This window comes from Buceros rhinoceros, unplaced genomic scaffold (genome assembly GCF_000710305.1).
Source record: "Buceros rhinoceros silvestris isolate BGI_N320 unplaced genomic scaffold, ASM71030v1 scaffold21179, whole genome shotgun sequence".
NCBI classification, from domain to species: domain Eukaryota; kingdom Metazoa; phylum Chordata; class Aves; order Bucerotiformes; family Bucerotidae; genus Buceros; species Buceros rhinoceros.
The window spans coordinates 1-13,809 of record NW_010432457.1 but is presented as its reverse complement, the minus strand read 5'-3'; the positions used below and the strand labels follow the sequence as shown (position 1 = coordinate 13,809).

Below are 13,809 nucleotides of genomic sequence, written 5' to 3'. Positions count from 1 at the left end.
TTTTTTTTTTTTTTAAATAAAGTATGCTGACTTGGCTGGAGATAGCTACTTCCTCCACTGTACACTTTGGTGATGTAAGGTGATGAAGTCAGGCTCGTACCATGTTTTGGGCTGCTCTAAATATTGCATTGGTCCAAAAGGCAACTACTCTGCATTACTAACCCAAATGAAGCACATCAAAAAGTAGCTTCTACAAATGAGCCGTTTAAGTGGGTGACTAGAAACAAGCTTTTTAAAAAAAGACTGTTTTCTCAGAGGAAATCAAAAATGTTCGAGAATAGGATGTAACCACCACCAAATTCTTTATTATAATTTTAGTTAGATAAACACACTTCAGACTGTGCTCCCCCAATCAGTTTAAATGTTACGTGTGGCATTTTGACACAGACAGCAACTTCCACAGGGATATCTGCAAATGCTTGACATAGTATTATGGTCTATTTCTGACAGAGGAATACAATGTAAAACATTATACAACTTTCGCACAGCATGCAGAAAAAAGGTTTCTTTGATTTCACTCCCCCAAAGCATTACGTGATTCAGCTTCTAGCAAATGAAGTAGTAATTTTCATCACACAGTAAAACTTATTTCAAACAGACAGGTATGATAAAAATCCATACATCTGAGGTTCTCTACCACAGGAATGCAGAAGGCGGCATAATATCAGAAGATGTAACATGAAGGTTCTCAATACAGAAAATTCCTAGTTTTAGAAACTTGTCATAATGAGACCATAAAGGCAGACGATCAACTGAAACCAGTGCTTATCAGTTTAATTCCTAATACCAAGATTAAAAACCACTCCTAGGTTGTTGAACAGCTCATTTTCAATCAACAGGAGCTCTACAAATGTTTCTAGGCAAAGACAAACATCCTTAGTCTGCCAAAGAAATGGCTTTCAGCTTTGTTACGGTCTGGTCCTTTGACTGTAAGCCACGTTAGATACGGGGAAAGAATTACATTGCATTAATGCTGCTCGCCAACAAACTGAGGAGAAAAAACCCAACCAACCAGCAATGTAACACAGACACACACTGAGCAAATCTTGAATCAATTTTACTTGAACTTTATTATATTATGCATCCAAAAAACAAGGGGGTGGGGGGAATAGAAGGACCCATCTTTTAATCCAATTCTCTTTGAACACAGCAAAAGACAGATTAGAAGTGTTCCCGCATTTGTTACTGAAACTCTTTGAATAACTAATTATTTCAAAAATACTGAAAAAAGCTTGCTAAAACCCAAGTCAATACGCTCGTCAGATGCAGAGCACTAAAATATCCAGGCCTCCTTCCCCTAAGGCAGGGTCTTTTCATGAGATGTGGTCCCAAGCCAGCTCAAACTTGACCAGTGTATTTAGGCTCCTCCTGATAACTGCTCACTGAAATTCGTTCTATGAGCTAGGAGCCTCAAGCAGGAAGCCTTTACACAATACAAGTTTGCCTCAAACAAACCACAACTTGAAAACAGAAAACACTCCCCCCGCCCCACACACACTTGTTATGAACAGAAGGGTCTGCTTTAAATTCTCATCCTTTCCTTGCAGTTTTCAAAATACTGACTGACCCATGGTCAGAAAAAACATGGTTCATGTTAAAATTGATGTTTAACTACTTTCAAAAGCTTTACAAAAAAGCCAGCCCAAACAAGTGGCAAAACAATCTGCACATAATGAAAAAAATATTTGGCTGAGGACCGAAGTTCTAAAAAAGGAAAATGAGAAGTGCTTTAGTGCTATTACACAGACTTGGTAAAAAAACCATTGCATATAATGGCATTGCTAATCAAAAGAAAAAAAAACAAAACAATTTTTTGGGGGGTCTAGGAGGAAGTGAACTACTATAGCATCAGCACTTGTTTCCAGTGCAACTGATATTCACTGGAACTGAGTACACAAGTACATTTGTGAAGAACAGTGATTATGACTAGCACCACCAGCATGGGAAAAAAGCTCTAAGAATTCCCTTTTCTTTCAAAGCAAGGAAGTACCAGTTAGGGTTTCCTCTTTGCTAAGGAAGAGCAGCAGAGTAGTAATTAGGTCCTAAAACAACAGTTAGGAGGAGCTGCATTTGGCTACCGCAGACGTCCTCAGCAGCAGACAAGAAACCTGACTCTTCTGAGGAGCTGCACTGCTGAATATTGAGCTGTCAGGACGGCAGCCGCCCGGAGCTTACTGCGAGGGCATACCAAGAATTACTGCTCCGGAAAGCAAAGCAAGTCCTTAACAAGGTTAACTTCTTTCTGGCAGCTGAAGTATCGATGTGGAAGATGTAATGCAAAGAAATCAGAGCTGGCAGCCTTAGTCACCATTTGTTTCCCCACCTCAGGATGACTAGGGTATGCAGCTACACCGCAGCTGAGACACTTACACACCACACCCTCTTCTTGGAACAGCCCTTCCCTCCCCACCATACCTCAAATATTTTATCACTCTCTCCAGAAACGCATGATCAGAAGCACTTCCATCGTAGCTTCCCCTGCATCTACAGGTTGTGTGCTGGCTTCAAATGCACTCAGGCTATGGCACTGCTGACAGTGCTGGGAAAAGGGGAAGAGTTTGCAAAAAAGCTTTGATCAAGCAAAATTGGTTAAGTAACGTGTGGTGTGTTCACTCTGCTTACTATAACAAGCAGGAACTTAATTTTAAGAAAATCAGTTTCAATTTTTAAATTGAGAACACCAACATACCTTGCTAAAATTTTTCCATGCTCATGTAAAAAATGAGCTTAGCGAGGAGAGGAGAGCACATGGGTAATCTCCCTCCCCAAATTCGATCTGATTTCTACCCTGCTAATTTATGCTATTCTTCCAGATTTCCATTTAAGGAACCTAGTGGTAAACAAGACCAATTTACAAATCACATTTTATAATCTAATTTTATAAATTGTAAATAAAAACAAAATTACAATGGAAATACAACTGGACACTGAGCAGGCTGAAACCCCCAGGAACCAAAGGGCCATCTAGCATGCTTCCAGCTTGTGGCCTGGCCACCTGAACACTTGTGACTTGTAAAAAATTTGCTTTGCATCTGAATGTGAGCTCCAGATAGCATTACAGCCCAAGCTCAAGATAACACCATTTGAAGGACAAAGATTTTACACTTTTGTTTGAAAACATGGTCACTTTACTTTTCTCTGACTACCCTTCCCATGCTCTGACCCCTCCCCTTCACATCACACAGGTTTTGTTTCTCTTCCAAGTGCTTCAAGCATTAAACAATTTTTTCAGGTATTACAAGTTGCACAGATCTGCCACACAAATCGGCTTTATCTAATCCATCACATTACCTAATTTGGATTTCATTTCCTCCCTGCTTAACCAGAAATTACCAATAACCTCAATAACCAATAAGATTATCTACCTTTACACATCAGGAGTCAGTAGGAAGTTGCTCTCTGCTCAGACGATGGAGCCTTTCTTCTGTAGGTTACTCTTTGCCTCTCCACCAAACCATACAATGTAAGCACTTGTGTGTTTTTCCAATTTACTTCTGCACCATTAATTTTGATAAAAACATCTTGTCACACAATCTTTTTAGAATTTGCGTAAAATCCAAATGTGTATATTCACCAGTTTACCCTGGTTATGCTATTTCATTTTGTTTGCAGCTAAGTTCTGGGTATTCCCTCGTTCAAACAGAAATATTGCAAGGGGCTTTTTTATCCAAGTACTCAAAAGTAAATAAAAAGCTTTTGACTGCAGCACTTAAAAGGACAGAGTTAGAAAAGTCCTAGGTAGAAGTGACATTTGAATGTACTTCCTGCGGGCACTCCAAAGCAGACTGGCTTGCTTGATGAAAGAGCGGGATTTATCACTACTTAGTAAAATAGATAAGGCGATACAACTATAACAGCACATTAAACATTTGAGGCTAGAGGGAAGAAAACAAAATAGCCATGTCCCAATTCATTTCATAAAACTGCATCATCTTTACTGCTGTAAACTACGAACTGCATGGAAGGCATAGATACTGCTTGGCCTCCAGTCCAGAGGCAGGATTTTCAAAACCAGTTTAAGAGGATAGAACATCAGCTTTCCATTTGTCAGCTTAACAAAGCAACCAACATGAAGAAAACATGAGGGCATGACACTAAACCACGAACGTTCTCTCTACAGAGTTGGCTATGCCTGGGAGACAAAGGAAGTGGCTAATACCACTGTTTTCTCAGTTTACAGCTCTGTACGAGTTCATCTTGAACAACTGCAGGGTTGTCGAAAATATCTGTTACAAAACTAGTTATTAAATGCAGTAGTTGGGTATGTGCAAGGTATGCAATGCCTCAGATTCTCCAGCACAGGCATTCAGGGTTAATGGAAGGAGGTGGTGAAACAAGTTACAACACAATTGAAAGATTAAATGTAAAAACCTACCTTTTGTAGACTAGTTGGGTTCAGCTGTGTTTTGTCAATTATTTTTATGGCAACCTAAAGAAGAGTTCATAATCAGTATACTCCACATGAACAATGCAGTGTTCTTACAAGATGGACAAATCCAGTAACAGAAATGGAAAACATGAACATCACACAAAATCCACTCAAGTTTCTTCAGCAAATTATGTACTTGTATTTAAACTGAAGGCATTTGGAATTAACAGCTGAAGTGTAATTTACTTTTACTGCAACAAACTAAACAGAGGGGGAAAAAACCTTAAGCATATTAAGACAAGAAGCTCACTTAGCCTTTTGCTTGACTTTAAGACCATCACAATTATTACAGTGGGAGCTCCAACCCCAGACAGTGTTCCAGCAGAGAGCAGTGTGCCTACAGATAATATTTACACAGTATAATTACACAACAGACTACACAGTACTGACTGGGCATTAGTAGTTTATGAAGATGCTTCTAAAAGCAGAGATTTCAGAGCAAACTGAAAGTAATTCCACACAGATTTAGCAAGAACTAAGTTCACCTTTGGAAATTCACTGAGTGTTTTTATCAAATTGCTCCCTGATGGATATGAAAAGGAAGAGCACTTCTGCATTAACAAAAATCCATTGCCTGTAGCACAAAAATTTGCACAAATTCATTCCTTTACTCATTCTCATCTTTTCAGTAAATACTCCAAAGAAATATTTAAGAATGAAATAAAAATTTCACAAGATAATCAAGAAAAACTCAATACCATGGTTACTACTCAGAACTTGAACATTTGAGGCAATGAACTGGCAGAGATGAGTTTCAGTGCAAAGCAATTTGGACACAGGATGAGTTAGAACAGGAAATGGGAATCTTTCTAGAATTACATGCCAATTGGTATTTTTCCTTTCTAAATTAGAGACTAAACATACCAGAAGAAACTCTACAGAAACCAAGGATTTGGAGCCTCTCAAAGAGGCAAGATGCTACAACTAACCTGATTATAATACCTCACCAGTGCAAAGCAAGGGCTTTCAATTCCCCTTGAATTTTTGGCTCAAACAGCAGATGCTGCTCCTTCCCATTGCCACAGCTTCCATTTCCCTGCATCGGTTTGTGCTATCTTTGAAATTTCATTAACTTGACGTTGGCAACATATGGAATAAAGAATATCTTACAGCAAAGCAAATTTATATCCCTATATTCAAGTGCAAAAACACATGGATGGATCATCATGATGGAGAGAGTAAGAGGGGAACACAGTGTTCAACACTTGGGTGCATCACAGAATTACATCATGGTTATGTGTTTTCTGCAACTGAGATTCAAGGTTTATTTTGAACCCTTCTAGTTGCAAGATGCAATGAGACATCATCAAGAAACCATCTAAGAATACTTTGCTCTGGGGAGTATTTTCTTCTAAGGTATGCTACTGAAATTAAAGATCACTGTTTCCCAAGGCAAAATTCCATTGCAAAACTTTTGAGAAATTACTTCAAAAACACAAAAGCAATAAACACATTAAGCAATAGGTATTTTTATATTAGCAGCTGTGTACGAAACCAAGATTTTTATCTCTGCCATTATGCCTGTTGAACTACTGCCACAAAGGTAAAAAAGTTATTCACTTCTGGCAATCTCTTACCAATCCACGCTCGATGCAGAGTGACCACTGCCTCTGTCAACAGCAGATAATGTTATTTGAAAGTCACGTGATGTCCCAAGACTACCCCGCCACAGAAGATGGCTGTTTGCTTGGTAAGTGCATTTTACTCAAAAAGCTGCATTTATGCTCTGAGCTGCACTATTCTGGTCAATCTTTGAAAGTCATAAACTTGTTTCAACCCATGAAGTCTTAAGGTATTGGGTTTCTGCAAAACACAGCTCTCACTGCACGCTGGTGCCAGATGATCAGAGAGGTCTCTGACACTGGTAAACAAATTCAGCCCGGGAGATAAAGGGAAGGTACACACCTCGGTTTTCTGTAAGGCAAACTCACAGGCCTGTTCAGTGCACTAATTATAGCCTTAAAGGCAGGACGAATTCAGAGAATTCCTATCCATGCGAACACAGAGTACCACGGGTTAACACTGACTTTGAGAGCTTGAACCCATGATTAGAGTAAGGAGCAATTTCAGGTGCCTTGATAAGGTTTCCAAATCACAGGCAAAGGAAGCCTGCCCTCAAGAATAGTTCTGACGAGCCTGAGAAACAAAATCCTCCATTTTACTAAGCACAGTTAATACAGCATCAAATTGCTTTCCAAAGCAGAAACTTTGCTCTCTTTACACAAAGTGAATCTGGAACGATTCCAAGTATTGTGTGCTATGGCCAGTGCTGGGGGAATGAAAGTCCACCTACACTGTTACACTGCTGCATCGGCCATGATATTCTGTGTGCAATTGTTAGTAGAATTAAAATTAACTTTGCTTTCACCATTCTCAATAACATGACTTAAAACATTCTTCCTACATGACCTGAATAAGAGAGTTAAAGCAATCAGAAGTTGAGACACAGAGTGAATTGGCCAAACTGCTACCATTCAAGAATGTTTTCTCCCTCTTAAATTTCATTTTTTTCCAAGGAAAGAACACAAAGAAGATGACAATAGATTCCTTGGAGTCAGATTTGGATCCTGAAAGAATCCTGTCTAATTAGGAAACTTCAACTTCCTGGCTATTAACTGAACACATGCCTTTAACGAACAGAAGGATCCATATATTTTTGGCTGTGATTCCAACTACCTCAGTAACAACAGTTTTATCTTTTAGATTAATTTTGGCAAGTATGGAGAACTAGTCAGTGGAAATAACCTTTGGTAAATTAAAGGGGGAAATACATGCCTCAAAGTCAAAGAATTAACAAAAGCAGATTTACAGTGAAGATTCTTGGTTTTGAAAGGACAGACTGACTACAAATAATACTCTCCTAGACAGAGGTTCCCTAAGGAGTGTGTTTTCAAACATCGGCTCTAGTGCAGTGATGCTAACCCTCCCTCCATGTCCCTGCAGAGAGCAGAAGGCCACACACTCCTTGGCAGGACTTTTCAATCTCCTCAGAATAGGCTAATTTTCTGATTACACCCCAAAGCACTAAACATTTCACCCTTTCTGTAACTGAAGAATGAGCTCTTATCATACAATCCTGCAGGCACATTAAAGATGGAAACACAAAAGCTGGAAAACACAAAAGCTATGTCTCAAGCAACAGCAAAATTCATAGGGAAGGACTTCTGATGTAAGGAGATGAGCAACTACCCTAGAAGAATGCTTGAACAAACATACCCTCCTCCCAAGGAGTGACAGAAAAGTGCTGATCTGCTGCATGATTTAGAAGTTAATCAGTGCAGAGATATAAAGGAATTGCCATAAAGTGAAACTGAACTGGACACCTTTTAAAAGAACATTAAGAACAGCCACACAGCTAACAAGGTAAGTAGGGTTCAGATACAGCGAGGATACAGCAGAGGCGCAAACTCATTTAAGCGTGACTCCCAAAACCAAGCATTTTATTTTAGGTTTTGGTACATAAGATGGAAAAAAGAATAGGAACAAAGATGGGACAGCCAAGAACGAGTACGTAAAGCAGGAAGTCACAAATTCAGGAAGATGAGGCAATGTGGCTGAGTCCAGACTGGAAAACATTATCTTAGAATTCTTAAGAGTGGCAGGTTTAAAGAAAAAAGGCCAAAAAAAAAAAAAAAGCATTCTTGTAGCACAGATTTCTAACATCGATCGAGAACAAAATGTCAGCACAAGTTTAGAAGTCATCAGACTTAACCTTTTTTTTCTAGTATAGCCATTTACCACAAAATTCTTGAGCTTGAAACTCACAAGGAAAAAAATAGGGAAATAGACAGAAGGGTTAAACGTAACACATTTTCCACAGTTAATTGTGCCCTATGGAAACACGTAAGATATGACTGTCTGGACTCTTGTAAAGCCTCATTTAGGAGGATGCATGGAAACTACTGAAATAGATAAGCTGAAATGTGCACAGAGCTTTTTTAATTAAAAAGAAGGCTAAAGTGATATCAGGTTGGAAATAAATGAGTAAGAGTTTTTCAAGGACAAGACTGGGGACCAATCTTGTTTAATATCTGTATCAGTGGCCTTGGCACGGGAAGTCAAACCATAATGATTAAGTCTGTTGAAGGAATTAAGAGGCCCCATTAAATACAATGGAAAACTGATATTAACAACCTTGGAGATGAGTTAGCAAGGAAAGCGAGATTCAAAGTACAAGGTGCTGCTGCTGATCACAACCAAAAAAGATCAGTGTGACAGCTGTGAAAAAGGTTAGCACAATCTAAAGACTGATCAGATAAATACACCTGTAACATCAAGGGTAAATTAATGACACGGGAAACTCTTATCCAGAATATCATGAACAATTTTGGTCATACACAGCTAAAATAAGAATTATTATCAATACTACAGAGTTCACCTAGCAAGAAGAGAAACTTTTACTCACCTCTTTTACAAAGAAATATTTAAAACACTTGCAACATATTCCTATAAAACTAGCTTAATTGTTCCCTGCAAAGGAATGCCACTCATCATAGGTAACCAGGACCAATGGCCACATCCTGGAAAGTATTTATGCTCTGAATTGATTGAATGACATCTATTCTATGAGAGCTAAAGAAACTTAATACTCAAAATCTTTCCAGATTTGGCCAGAAATTTTACAGACATTTTATCTGTTGAAATTTCAAAACAAAAATAACGAACAAGAGATCAACACAGTTATGTGCAAGTAAAAGAAAATGTACTTTAATTTTTGCCAGGCAATGTATGACACAGGATACCTATGCCCAACTCTTGAACCTATCATAATAGCAAAGAAATACTAACCAAGTACTTGCATTTTCTGTGTTAAGCACTAGTAAAAAGAGGAGGGAACTTAAGTGAAAAGCAATTAAGCAAAAACTGTCTACAAACGAGCACTAATTTTAATGCAAGACGACAACTGCTGATCACAAGAACTGTTCACTGAGAAGAAAAAACCCTCCCAACTACTCTTGGAAAATGACATCCCCTCTGTTCCTCCTAGTGCTACTGAATGCTGGATTAGCTCAGGAAAAAAAAAAAAAAAAAAAAAAAAAAAAAAAAAAACAAACAAAGCCCTTAAAGCACTGCAGTGAGCCACATAGCTTTCTTTAAAAGTCCTTGCTGGTATCATCATTCACTTCATTACACAGGTTTAGCAAGAAAAGGTCAACAAGGCGTTCCTCCCTCTTTCAGTAGGTAGAGTTGCTAATAATAAAACAGCACCAAGAAACACCTTCTTGTAACAAGCAAACAGGACTATAGCTCACCAAATCAGAACCATCCTTAACTGCAAGTTATTACATACATCACAACAACATGCAGAAACTAGTGACGGAGCTGAGTTAGATACTCTGAAGAGGCAGAAGAGAAAGCTTGTCTATACCATACAATACTGGGCAGGACACACAAAGCTCTGAACAAACTGGATCGTCTTCCTGAGGCTGCCCAGCACTGCAGACACTAGCAGAACTCTTGGGAGTTTTCTTTAGCAAGAAAATAGTGTGTTCCGGCTACTCGGACCATAAGCGGTAAGATATTAGTTCCCACTCCTGACTTCCCATCCAATACAGCCCTGCACTGTGCAGTACAGAGACACCAAGATGCGGTGGTGTCCAGCAAGCTTATTTAATTACTATATAATGAGCCCCTCTTTTGAGAATGGAGGATTTAGCAGAAGATTCTAGTAACAAACTTGAACGCAATTCAGTTGGACAGAGACTTGTCAACAACACTAATTTAAGAGACCGTTTTCAAAAGAAATTGTTTTGCAATCATTGCTAAAAAAAATTACAGTTTTCCATTTCTATTTTTTTTACCAGTGGCAGTATCTCTAGTAAAACGTGCTACATGTTCACAGACTTAGATGATGCTATTCTAAGAACTTTCACACCTACTGTTTACACCCATACCACTTTACCTCTCTGCCAGTCAGGATGTGCCTTGCCAGTTTTACTTTTGCAAAATTCCCCTTTCCAATCGTTTTAAGGAGTCTGTAATTTCCAATATGCGGCTGCTCATCTGCGCAGGAAGCTATAGAGTTCCTGCAGCGAGCTCCAGAGCGCCCAGTTCGAGAGGAAACTTCCTGCCGTCCATCTCCGTGGGACGTGTGCTGAAATAAAAACACGCACAGATAAGGCCAAGAAATAAAGACAAAACATATCAATGATGAGAAGCACAAAACATTCAAAAACATTAGCAATTCAAACTTCATATCCACGCTGAACTTTGCTCTGATGGTGAATATAAAGACATTCCCAGTTTGTAACACAATACCCATTTCATTGCCTGGTAAAGGCCAAGTGGAACATCACCTGAACTGCAGCAGAGGTTGAGTGTTTAAGTAACTTATACCCAAATCAGTTACGGAACATGGAAGTGTTTGATATTATTTCCCGTTTGCATTGCTGTGCCTAACTAGAGCAATAAAAAGCCCTTGGAAAGGAGACATGAACAAAGCCACACACCAAACCCACACACAGTAAAACATTCACCCTTGCTGTACAGTTTAATACTACTGATAAAATAATAAAAGGCTTTTTTTTTCTTCTGCTAGACTCCTGTTCCTACACAACCTCATGACTGAAAATACCCAGGAGAACAAGGGAAGAAATCTTACCTAACCTACAGAAGCCTCAGATATTGACAAGCTGAGCACCAGTTACAGAGATTTGAGATAACTGCCTGCAATCTCTTAAGTTCCTTTCACTCACTTTCACTGAACAGCTATAAAGTATAAAAATCAATGGGTATAGAGCATACCTGTAATAGTCTTTATTCATTAGAATAACAATAAAGTATTTTTTCGTTTCCTGACAGCCTGTTTATGAAAGGGTAGGTGCCCTCACATCCCTCAGTTCTCAACTCATGGTTGAGGTGTATAAACCAACTTCACTAATTGAAGTATTATTTTGAAATGCTCAGTAGTCTGCAAATGGGGAACAAAAATCTGGCTACACAGAAGACGACATGCTAAATTCACAGTCATCCCATTCCCTTTCATACATAAGGAACCAGGAATGAAAATCATCACACGGATGATCTTGTATTTGAGTGAAGTGAAATGCAGAGTTTCCTTAAATGCAGGTTTTTGTGTTCTGATGATTGGCCTATACCACTCCATTTAATATTCTAGCAATCCTCATCCTAGTTTTCAGGAGCAGTAGTATACATTTCTTCCAAACCACTAGTAACTGGTAGAGGAACAAGAAACACACCCCTAATAACACCCAGTAAAAATTCAATGCTTGGTAACAATTCATTGTTCTCAGTAATACCTCGAGGCCTTTAACAACTGGGTAAGTGTTTAACAACCAGTAATTCTCAAGGAGAGGAGGACAAGAGCAGTCACCCAGCTGAAGGGACTACTAAAGCCAGGGAAAACCTGCATCAACAATTTAATTATTTTGCAGGCCCTTAATGCCAGGCTCGTACTGGTTGTTCAGGCCATCTTACCCCTGCATGTACTGGTACAGCAAAGCCAATCCTCTACACTACCCTGAACTTTGACTTCTAACAAACCTTGCAGCTCACAATGCAGATAATTTCTCAGTCAGCTCCTTTAGTATCTTCTAGTGTCAAATTATTCAGAGCAGCTAGAAAAAAGCAGCAACTGCTGATGCTAGATGCTAACATCCTCTGACACTGCTACCCCCAGCAATCAGGGACCTGGATGTTCTCTGCAGGGCCACAAGGATATTTCTTGCATACATTAGAGGAAGGCTCGCTTTTAGTTCAAGTACACCATCCCAGGCATACAGCTGCACTACTTACACTGCACTACACAGAGCTGATACACTTCTTTTCCGGAGGCAGGTTATCAGAACAAGACTCTAGCCCGTTCACACCCGGGCACGTGGCACAGGCACACAAGCTGGCTACAGCAAGAGCCAGCCTGCCTGCCTCCAAGCAGGGCTTACCAGCTTAGGCTCTCCAGCAGACCAATTCAAGTACACTGCTTTTGAACCACACAGCTAACTGAAAACAGGACCTGCTTCTGTGTAGACTTGTGCTTGAACTAACAAACCATGTTAGACCCGAGCTAGCTTGTGAGGCAGTTGAGATGTGGACATCAGGTACCAGGTATTCCCTGTGTACATACTATTCAGAACTGATCTTACTCCTATCATACTTTACATAAACAATATTAGGTAAAAGAAAGATTCTGTTACACTAAAATTCTATTCCACATAAGTCACCCCAGTTAATACACCTTGAGAGCTTCACTCTGTCCTCTGTTGAGGAATGCCTTCTCGTGTCCTATCATCCAGCTTTGCACTTAAAGAGAGGAATTAACCACTTGGACTAGTGTTGATTAAATTCAACACAATCTCCTCGTATGCATTTCCACCCTAACCCAGATTACTTCAAGAATATGACCTTTTCAGCTGTGGTTTTTGAATATCAAGCTGCATGTTCCTAAGCAGTTCGGTTCTCTCCAGCTGACTTGCTCATTGCCGTGTTTCACTCTGTAGGCATCTGACCATTTGCAACCTATCTAGTTTGAACATTATTTCCCTTCACATCAGTAAATATACCAGCAAATCCTTCCTCTGTCAAACATAGTCTTATTATATATAAGATAATATAATATCTTATATATTACCTTAGAAGAGGGCTTAGTAGCATACAGTAATAAAAGACATGAATTCAAAACTGAGTAAAATTGTTTCTCCCACCCAAATAATTTTCAAGAAGCCACGATAGGTAAATGGAAAGCTAAATGGTGCAGGCAAAAAGCAAAAAAAATTATAGATGGTCCAGGAAAAGTTCAAGTCATGCACTGGCTTCTATAGCATTTGTCTATACTCAGCTACCTCTCAGGGTAGTTTCCTCAGCAAACAGATTAAAGCTCCAACCTTAGCCCAGAGAAATAGTAGTAGCATCCTCTGCTCTATAAACCAAGGTGCAGATCATTTGCCTTTTCCCAAGCAGACCCTCAGCTCCAAAGATTTCGCCTCCCTCACCTCCTGATCCCCAAAGATCCTGTTCAATTTCAGGCTTCTTTCCCAACATCTCTGCGGTAGGTGAGCTGTACCTCCTGGACATGCTTTCTCACTATTTTTTCAATAGTGAAATTGTGCAATGAACACTTGTTCAGGACACTCATCACAGCTGAGGGATTCCTTCACACAAAGGCAGACCATTATGCTGCACATGGGATCTGAAGCAAGGAGACCGGGTACTTTAGGCAGCTTCAGACTAGCCAGAGTCACCATCTCCCAAAATCCGCCCACAACAAGAAAGCACTTTCTTCCATATCTTGGCATGCATCAGGTTCTGTTTCAAACTAAGTACTTTAAAGAGGGGGGTTTTTTGCACATAGTAGGAGGGTTGCCTAAAAAGCTATCAATTCTCAAACCAAAAAGACAATACCTATCATAAAAAAAAACCCCACC

At 39.5% G+C, this 13,809-nt stretch overlaps 1 protein-coding gene across 2 annotated transcripts in view; it reads right to left on the bottom strand.

Annotated features, from left to right (window-relative positions):
* Positions 1–10,517, bottom strand: part of MARK3 (MAP/microtubule affinity-regulating kinase 3) — a 49,466-nt gene extending 38,949 nt beyond the window's left edge. For both annotated transcript variants that reach the window (XM_010143796.1, XM_010143795.1), the window contains exons 1-2: positions 10,332–10,517; positions 4,376–4,429 (exon numbers count right to left, since the gene is read on the bottom strand). The gene's annotated coding sequence lies outside the window, so the exon portion shown is untranslated. The remainder of the gene's footprint in view (positions 1–4,375; positions 4,430–10,331) is intronic.
* Positions 10,518–13,809: the final 3,292 nt, after the last annotated feature.